We start from the raw sequence: 10,209 nt of genomic DNA on the forward strand, positions 1-10,209 counted from the left end.
ATCTCAAGCAGATGCCATGCTGAACAAAGAGCCAGACATTGGGCTCAGTCCCAAACCTGAGCAGAAATCGAGTCAGACGCTCAACTAACTTACAGAGCCACTCAGATGCCCCTCTTCCTGTATCCTTCTTCCGGAAGAATAGCCATTTTCTGAAAACACTCTATCATCTTGCACCTCTGTCTTTAATCTGATGTATGTATGTATGTATGTATGTATGTATGTATGTATTTTTAAAGATTTTATTTATTTATTTGAGATAGAGCGAGCGGGAGAGAGAGAGCATGAGCAGAAGGGTGGGGGAGTGGCAGAGGGAGAGGGAGAAGCAGGCTCTCCCCTGAGCAGGGAGCCCCATGTGGGGCTGGATCCCAGGACCCTGGGGTCATGACCTGAGCTGGAGGCAGACGCTCAACCGACTGAGCCATCCAGGCCCTACTAATCTAATATTTTTAAAGGAAACTAAGGCTTTATAGGATCCCAAATACAGTAAGTATCAAAACCTGGATTTGAACTCAACTGTGTTGGATAGCTGACTCCTGCTTTACACCACTTCATATGCTCTTATACTCACTTCCACTTTGATGGGCAAGCTTGTATCACAACAATCCTCTTCCAAGAAAACTAGGGGAAAATACCTATTTAAAATTGTTGACAAGCTACCAAGAAACCAGGATTTGAAGTGTCAACGCCCTTGAAAGAAGGAAGACTCATTGAGATGAGCCTGTCATTCCACATTGCTTTTTCTCTTGAAGCATTTGCTGCTTCGTAAGAGAAACTAAGCAAGTGGAAGCCTATTCCACATTCATGGATTAGGAGACTCAATATTATCATTTCTCCACAAATTAGTTTATAGATTATTATAAGCCTAATCAAAATGTCAGCAGATGTGTGTGTGTGTGTGTGTGTCTGTGTGTATGGAAATTAACAAGCTACTTCCAAAATTTATATGAAGATACAAAGCACAGAAAATACCTAAGAATACCTAAGGCAATCTTGAAGAATGGAATTAGAAGATTTACATTTCCAGCTAAAACTATAGTAATTGCAAGTGTGTAATATTGGTAAAAGATATATAAACACACCAGTAGTATAGAATAGAAAATCCAGAGACAGACCAACACTCGTTGTCACCTGATTGATGACAACAAGAAAAAAATTATCTTCGATAAATGGTTCTGGAAGAATATTCATATGGAAGAAATTTGAATCTTGTTACCCACTTTACACTTTATACAAAAATTACCTCCATGTGCATTATAGCTACAAATGTGACAGTTAAAATTATAAAGCTTCTAGAAGTATGACATAGGAGATTATACTAATGACTTTGGAGTAGACAAAGAGTTCTTAAATATTAGGGCTGAAGCAGCACTAAACAAAAAGGAAAACATTAGAAAATTGGACTATAAGAAAACCAAGAACTTATGTTCCTCAAATATACTATCTAGAAAGTGAAAAGCAAACCATCAAATGGGAGAAGACATTTGCAATAAATGTATTGACAAGGAACTTGTGTCCAGAATATAAAAGCAACATGCATAGGCAGTCCGAAAAAGAGAATTCAATGTTTTAAAAATGCAAGAAACCTTGAGTAGAACTTAAAAAAAAAGATATCCAAATAGCCCAATAAGAATATGAAAAAGGTTCAGGATTATTAGTCATCATGAAAGTGGAAATTAAAATGAAAGAGAAAGAACACTGCACACTCACTAAACTGGCTAAATCGAAAATACTGATAATATCACACTTTGGGGAGGATGTGGAGCAACTGGAACTCTCACACGTTGCTGGTAGAGGTGTAAATTGGAGGTGGAGCCATTGAAATTACTACTATTCAGCTTTCATTTGCAAAAACTATAATTTCCTTGGGTTCGAGTAAATACAACCACTTTGGAAAACTGCTTATCAGTGATTGCTAAAGCTGAATATACACAGTTTGTGACCCAGTGGCAGTTTCTCTCTTAGGTATAAATCCAACAGAAATGTGTACATGTGGGTATTGGAAAACATGACCAGGAATGTTCACAGTAGCATTATCTGTAGTAGCCCAAACCCACAAACCACTCAAATACCTATCGTCATTTGAACAATGACCACCAAAAAAAAAAAAAAAAAAAAAAAGTAGAGAAATTGTGACATTGATTCACTAGAATACTCTCCAACAATTAAAATAAACTATAGATATGGGTGACAACAGAAATGAATAGAACATACATAATATTGAGTGAAAGAAACCAGACACAAAAGAATGATGTTGAATAAAGTTCAAAAACAGGTCAAACTAATGCATGGCACTAGAAGACACAAGAGTGGTTACCTCTGTGAAGGGGTTCTGGGGTGCTAGGAATGGCCCATTTCCGGATCTGTGTAGATATGAAAATCCATCCAACTGTGCGTTTGTGCTTTGTGCATTCAAAAAATGAATTAAATTAATATTATTTAATTACAAATCAGGGCTGACAGAGAGCCTAGATAAGGCTGTAGCCCCAGAACAGTGGGGGTGGGGACAGGTGCTCCAGTCATGGTCAGGGCCTCTGGAAGAAAATGGCCCTATGGTTATTTTGAGCCCACAGGTCCACTATAGAAGAGTAGATGTGGACGCAGGGCGAGTTTAGGCAGAGAGGACTGGAGGAAGCAGTGCACCGTCCCTTCCAGCTCTCCATGCCTGCGTGTCCTTTGGAGGAAAGGACACGTGCCCCCGAGCTCCAGTGGAGGATTCAGAGCTGCCAGAAAAAGCCACGTTACTTCCTGTTCTTACTCGCATCCTGCATTCTATCTGCTCAGGTGGATGCTAAAAACTGAGACCTCTCAACAAACAACCAACCAAACAACTGAGCCCTCTAAGATTCGGCTCTTTTGAACCCATACATTTTTCTCCTCCACCCAAAGCTTTGCTTTTGTAAGTGAAATTCCTGATTCTCCAGTTTTAAGATCCTAATTTGGGAGTTAAAGGTTGAACTAACATCTTTTCTATTTGCATTCCAGCTTTCACAATCCTTATCCTCCTCAAGGCAATGGCCCTCCGGTTGAAAAGGACAAATCTGATGTACAAGGATGTGGGGAAAAGCAAAGCACAGTAAAACACTTTACAGCATTGTGTTGGCACGTTAACTTTCATTTTCATCCAATAATAAGCGGTGATAAAATAAATTATAAAATAATTTTTTTAAACAGCTATTTCGGAAAGTCAACAAGACAACATAAATAGGTGACATTGAGGATTGTGTTGTCCAGAACGAGGAAGATCATCTACTGTTTTTCCATTGTTCTGTGGCCAGATTTTGGGTTCATACTCTAAGTGGATCATTTATGATCCTGAGAGGTTCAGGTACAAAGAATAGATAGATATTGTGTTAGTCTGTTCGGGCTGCTATAACAAAAATACCATTGACTGGGTTTCTTAAACAACAAATAGTTATTTCTCATAGTTCTGGAGGCTGGGAAATCCAAGATCAAGACCCTGGTAGATTTGACATCTGGTGAAGACCAGCTTCCTGCTTGGTACATGGTGGCAAGGGGAAGGGAGCTTTCTAGGGTCTCTTTTATTAGGGTAGTAATCCCTTTCATGAGCCTCCACCCTCGTGATCTAATAACCTCCCAGACAGCACCTCCAAATACCATCACATTGGAGGTTAGGCTTTCAACATATGAATTTTCGAGGGACACAAACATTCAGTCCATAACAGGTAGTGACACCACAATGTGTGGGGTATGGTTAATAAAGCTGTGTGTTTAGTTAAAACAAAACAAAACAAAACACCCAATACCAATAAAACCCAAAACCTCGGGAGATTTTATCAGTTGACTTCAAATATCTACAAGGCTTTCTTTTCTCAGTATTTTAAATTACACTTCACATGTGTTTTGGGTTGTATTACTTCATGTACATTTTTGGATAAGGATGGATAGTAATACATTTCTAAGCAAATACAGTTCAGTTCTTTATGTTGATCAGATTGACCTGTTCAACAAACTCCTTTAAGTTACAAATTTGTATATTTCATTTCCAAATAAAATTTCAAATCAAATAGAAACAGAAGCTCATTTTATTAAGGCAACTATATGTGTATTGCTGAAGAATTTATTGCTGAAAAGCAGATTACAAAAGCTTGTTTGCTTCTTTAAATGACTTTCCATAATAGTGGTTTTCTGCCCAGCACAGAAAATACATCCTTAAAATTTAATATGTAGAATTGGAGACCATTCACAGTCCATATTTGCTTCAATCAACTTTGGAAAATAAAATATCCACATTGAATCTTTTTGATGAAGTTGCAAAGTGGATTGGGATAAAAAGACAATAAAAGTCCATGAAAATGTGCATTTATATGATAAAAATAAAACCTTTATCTATCTGAATCATGGAAAAAAAGAATTATGGTTCTTTTATATGGAAATAATCTCCCTCTTATAGAAAGAAATGTGTATTGGTTACTTGCATTTGTCTGGCTAGTGCTTTCCCTCATAAAATTGACCAGGTATAGATCAAATTCTCCAAGTGATCACAAGTTCAAGGATAGGACAGAGACCAACTTTGGTGCATGTTCAGTTGAAGTTATTAAAACTTAAAACATCTTTAAGTTTGGCTTCACAGACTTTGCACAAGAACATTATGTGAATCTCCATTTAGCTACTTAAATAACACCCACCCTGATGTCCAATTATTTGCAGCAAAATTTCTAATCAATACTTTAGTAGATCACTCAAAAATACCTGTAACACTTTCTTACAAAATTCTTATGTTTGAGAGACAGAAGACACACGATGCTTTTAAGATGTCATCTGAGCATAAAGTCTTGGCATTTGATGTTTTTATCATTATTTAGCACAGGTGTCCCAGTTCCATTCTGTCTGTCCCATTCCATCTCATCCCATTCCAACCCTCTCTACTTTGTCCTATTTGTTCCATTAAGAGTCACTGATCTCTGGCCCTCTACCGTGCACATTGACATTTCAGCATGGAGTGTCCCTCTTCAATAGGGAATTATGGGTCAGAGCAGTGGCAGTGCTGGTGGTCAACGTTTCTGAAACTATTTCATCAGGAGTAGTGTTCTCTCTACTGGAAACAGTTTTATGGCTTATCATTCAAACTTCAGTCTATTTGATTTCAGGTAAGAAGACGAGTCTCATTTAGGGAAGATAAATCTGTTTCTTGTCAAAACTCATTCACTCACACAGCCACACATTTTAAAGTTTAGTCTTTTATTTTAGAGACTAATATAATTCTGAGATCTGGAAGGTCTCTGGGTATCTTGGTAGCAGTGGCTTTAGAAAGAGGCTTTGAGCATGACATTCTTTCATTCACTCATCAATACGCTATTATATGAGTATTTATTGTGCATCGGACACAGTGCTAGATGTGAGGGAAATGGTGGTAAGACACAAGATCTCTGACCTCTTCACCATCCTTTGGGTGCTAAGAACATTTCCTTCCACTTTCCTCCTTTTTCTTTTGTTTTGTTTTCAGCCCATTTGTAGTTTTCCCCAATTATCAGCTCTTAACAAATGAGTAGAGGCCCAGATTCCAATTCCGTGCAAAGCACATACATTGGGTGAGACTAGCCATATGCCTCAATTGGCACATACTCCTTTTTTTTTCAAGAAAGAATTTTGTTATGTCTTTAATAAAGATTTAAAAAATAGATGCAGTTTTTATTCTATCACACAATGGAAATATTTCTGCAGTTCATTGGGGAAAATTAACATGGGCCATTTGACACTGAGTTGGGGCATAGGGATGCCAGATGAAATATAGTATTTGGGAAATACTTATTAAAAATTTGTCGTTTATCTGAAATTAAAATTTAACTGGGCATTTCCCCCCCTAAACCTAGCCATATTATTTGGGCATCCTAAATTTTATAAAGCGAGTCAGGTCCACAGTTCATCTTTCAGTAAAATCCAGTCCAAACACTGTTAAATAGAATTGGACATAAAAAAAGGGCTGGAGATCCTTTAGTATCTAAGAAAATTCTGTTCTGACCTTACCAAAAAGTTACCAAGATTATGTCAAGATTAGCAGACTCTAACAAGAGTCCTTAAATGGAGAGTAACACAGGCTTTAGAAATGAGGTAAAATGGCCAAGAACCAGGGGCCTTCTGAAGGCCTTCCTACATGCGATGCTAGAAAGGAATTCATAGATGTGAAGCTGCTCTGTAGAGGGCATGATAGTACTTCAGGTGAATCCCTGGGTTCACGGCATAAACACTCCTTTACATAATGTTTATCTCAGAGACTAGAACAGTTCCAAAAGAACTTCTCTCACTTGCCAAGAAAGATCTATTTTTAAAAACCCTTATTATAAAAAAAACCCTATTTAAATATCATGGCAATAATCCCTGAGGAAAGGTGTAGTATTATAAAGAAAATTGTAAGATAAAAAGATTTCGGAAGGAACTCTTAGGGAAAATTCTCTCTTCCCAGCAGAGACTTTCTGAACTCACATACCCGAATAACTCCAAATAGATTTGCTACTCAGTATTTTTAAGTTATTTGTACATGAATATTTTATAGTGATTTTAAAGAACAGATGTTCTTGTATTTTCCCCTCTTACAAATTTTGAAAATAATCTTTTAAAATGTCTTCAATATTCCAAAGTGCTTAACCTTTGCTCTGAGGTAATTACAGGTAAACATCTTGTTACCCAGTAGGTGGGTTTTTCAAGGATTTCCTAAATCATCTATGAGTTGTGTTCAAATGTTTCTGGCACCTGGTAGAGTCTACCAAAGAGTAGGGTGAGGATCAACACAAATGTCCAGCATTGTCACTGACAATAGTTGACACTTCTTTCCTAATTCCCTCATGACCCAGCTGCGCACTAGAAATAAATTGAAATCAGCCATAGATGAAAGAGAAGAATTGTGGGACGGCTAGGCTGCAAAAGACAGAAGACAAGAAAGCTTCATCTAGGCTCTGAAATGCTATCAAGAGGAAGAGATTAGGTTGGTTGTGTGTGGCCCTGGAGGCTAGAGCTAGGATCCCTAGGAGAAACTGAGGGAAGGTAGATTTCTCATCTGTGCTGTAGAAGAACTTCTAATGATGAGAGCTTCCACTTCTTTGCTCCATCAGAGGGGACTGAAATGTTAGCAGGATTTCTAGATGAAGGTCTCCTTTTCGATTCTATGATTCTGGGGTGGGTCACAAAAGTCAGCAACAGTGAAGCCAGAATGTGCTCCTTCAAATCTGTACATTGCGGAATCTTCTTTGAATCTGAATCTCAGCTCTAGCTGAGTGACCTTGGGTAAGCTGCTTAGAATCTCTATCTACTGCAAAACATTGTGGGAATTGAACAGCATATGAATAATGCCTGGCATATACCAGGCACACTGTAAAATGCCCAGTTTTTAAAACAACAACAACAACAACAACCCCACATCCCTAAACAGCTACATCAATAAGATGGTTTCACCTGGGCTGGGCTTTTTCTGAGGTCTGGGTCTTTTTTGATGAACTCACAAACACCGATGGGAGAAAAGAGTGGACTATCCCCAAAGTTTAATGGGGTTGAAAAGGTAAGTAGCCTGGCCCTTGGCTTGGTGGGTTCCTTGGAAGAAGCTTGCAGTTTTCACAAGTTTTCACAACCTAGGTAGATGCCTGAACCATCATGACCTCCTTTCAAAGGGCCATTTTGGCCTGCAGAGCACTGGGCAAGTAAGACTTTTCTGCAGGAAATAGCAGCCCACAGATGGTGGGATACCTGGTATGGATGGTGGAGATACTGGATGGATTGGAGGGGACACCGGGTAGATGGTAGGGGCCACTGGGCAGATAGTGGGGATACTGGATGGATGGTGGGGATCACTGGATAGATGGTGGGGATCACTGGATAGATAGTGAGGGTTACTAAATGGAGGTGGAGGACACTGAACAGATGGTAGGGAGCACTGGATGGATGGTGGGAGACACTGGGTGGATGGTGAGAGACATTGGGTGAATGATGGAGGACACTGAACGAATGATAAGGAGCATTAATTAGATGGATGGTAGGGAACACTGGACAGATGGTAGGGGATTAGTTCCAATATCCGTGCAAAGGGTTTCTTTCCTGTTCAACAAGAGTTTCTAAATGTATGAGTCCTTGGAGTTTTCATACAATCTAGGGGAGGGGAGGGAGCCATGAGGATAAGACACTGGACCTTCTGCTTTTGGTAGACAGGGCCATGAAACATCTCTAATTTAATCTTCAGAATAAATTAACATGCCCTTCCTTGCATCCTTAGTGAGTGGAGCACCCCTGCTTTTCCCTGGTGCTTTCCCATATCAGTGCCCAGTCCATGCCTTACTCAGTCTGGAGTCTCTCAGAACACTCTCTTCAGACTGCAAGCATCTACCTTGGGGCTACATTTCTGTACTATTTTTCCCTTTGTTTTTTCAATGTTAGAGTTATGGAGACATCAGGGAGGAGATTTCTTGTTTATAATACTGACTGTTTGTCTTTACATAGTTCAAAAAAGTAAACTGAGTAAAGCACTTTGCCTGCTATCTTCTTGAAATGCAGGGGTCAGAATCTGTAAGATTTTTCCTAGTTCAAAAGTCCTGCAATCTTTGATAGAGTTGGGAAGTTCTATTCGGTCATATTTGCAGTAACAGAGACAAAAACAGAACTGCTATGATACATTTGGGTATTTCCATTTCTGTGGCTACCACTCCCATGTCCATACTGACTGTGGGAAACGGGCGTGTTGTCCTTGGAGAGACACAGGCTCCATTCTCATACTCAGAAGCACCTCTGGAGAAACTGGTTTCTAACCTCAAAACGCCTAAACACAGAAGTTCAATGTTAGCCCTTACCTCTCAGTATGCACTTTCTTGGAAGCCTTATTCAAAGGCAAATATTAAAACATTTTGACTTAAGAAGTAATCATCAACAGTGTAATCACTCTAAAAATACTCCTATGGTCCCTTCCATTTTCTACCAGAATCCTCCACATCTTTCTGCATAAAATCGAGGTGATTGCTTGTGTGATTAATTGAGACAAGGTGTAAATGGTGCCTTCCGTGGTTGCTGTGAACAGAGAGGTTCTTGAGTACAGTCAGTGGCAGTCCTAATAGAAGGTATTGATTGCTCTTATATTTGGGCTCTTACGTTCGCCATTTCATTCACACCACTGAGAGGTCAGGACTTCATTTTTGCTCCTATTGCTCTGGAAGGATCCTGAAAGTATCTTTTATGAGGAATCAGATTTTCCAGCTGTGAACACAACAAATCCAGGGGAATTGTCAATCTAGTGATCCATCTCTTTGGAACTCTACTTGCATGATTTTCCATATTTAATGACATTCCACCAGCAGGATAAACATACATGCAAGGTTGAATCATTGTTTCTTTCCCCTTGGATCAGGAATCCAGGAAAACAGGTGCAGAAAGCAGGTGGAAACTCTGGTGAGCAGGCTGCTTCTGCCATTCTTATGCTGTTCAATGGCCCCATGGGGGATGTGGGTGGAGGGAGTGAGAGGACTCTTTGGCTGACTAGGGGTTCACCTCTGTAAAATATGGCAGATCTGCACAGAAGGGGCAGGGTGTGGGGATGTCCAAAAGTGGTTCTCCTAGAAGCCCTTTCAAACAAGACTAGAAAGAGGCAGTTTTCATGGCAGTGGTTGCGAGAGTTTCGATGGGAACCACATCACTCTGGAGGTTTGTTTAAAGATCTAGGGCATAAGGCCTGGCCATGAAGGAAGAGAACTAATTGTGTCTCTGATGAGTGCCATTTGCTCTCCTGGCTAGAGGAAAAGAGAAAGGCTTCAAAAAGTATCTCTTTTTGACCTCATTTAGAGAATAGAAGAGTTTCCAGATTGGATGAGAGAAATGACAGAAGAGAAAATGAAAAATGAAAATACTTCCAAAGAGATGAACAGACATCAAAGTTTAGAGGGACAAGTGGAAGAAGGAGGCATTTTAAAATTTACATGTGTATTCCTCACCTTATTCCACAGCAGGCTTGAAGCAATTTGCAGGACACAGAACACAGAAGGGTAAGAACTAAATGAAAGGATTTGGGCTTCCAAAGGTGAATTCTGGTGAAAGGTGGTAACATAAAGGCATTGTTAGTTCCCCTCCTTTCCTAGACACCCACTGAAAATGAGTAAAAAAGGGGGGGGGTGGGGAGAAGGAAACCCATCATCTTATATAAAACAAGGAAAAAGCCACAAATTGTGATGCCTACCTACCAAATACTGTGAAATCTGGAGGAAAATGGGAGAGGATTGGAAA

Source organism: Canis lupus, chromosome 11, assembly GCF_011100685.1.
Source record: "Canis lupus familiaris isolate Mischka breed German Shepherd chromosome 11, alternate assembly UU_Cfam_GSD_1.0, whole genome shotgun sequence".
NCBI classification, from domain to species: Eukaryota; Metazoa; Chordata; class Mammalia; order Carnivora; family Canidae; genus Canis; species Canis lupus.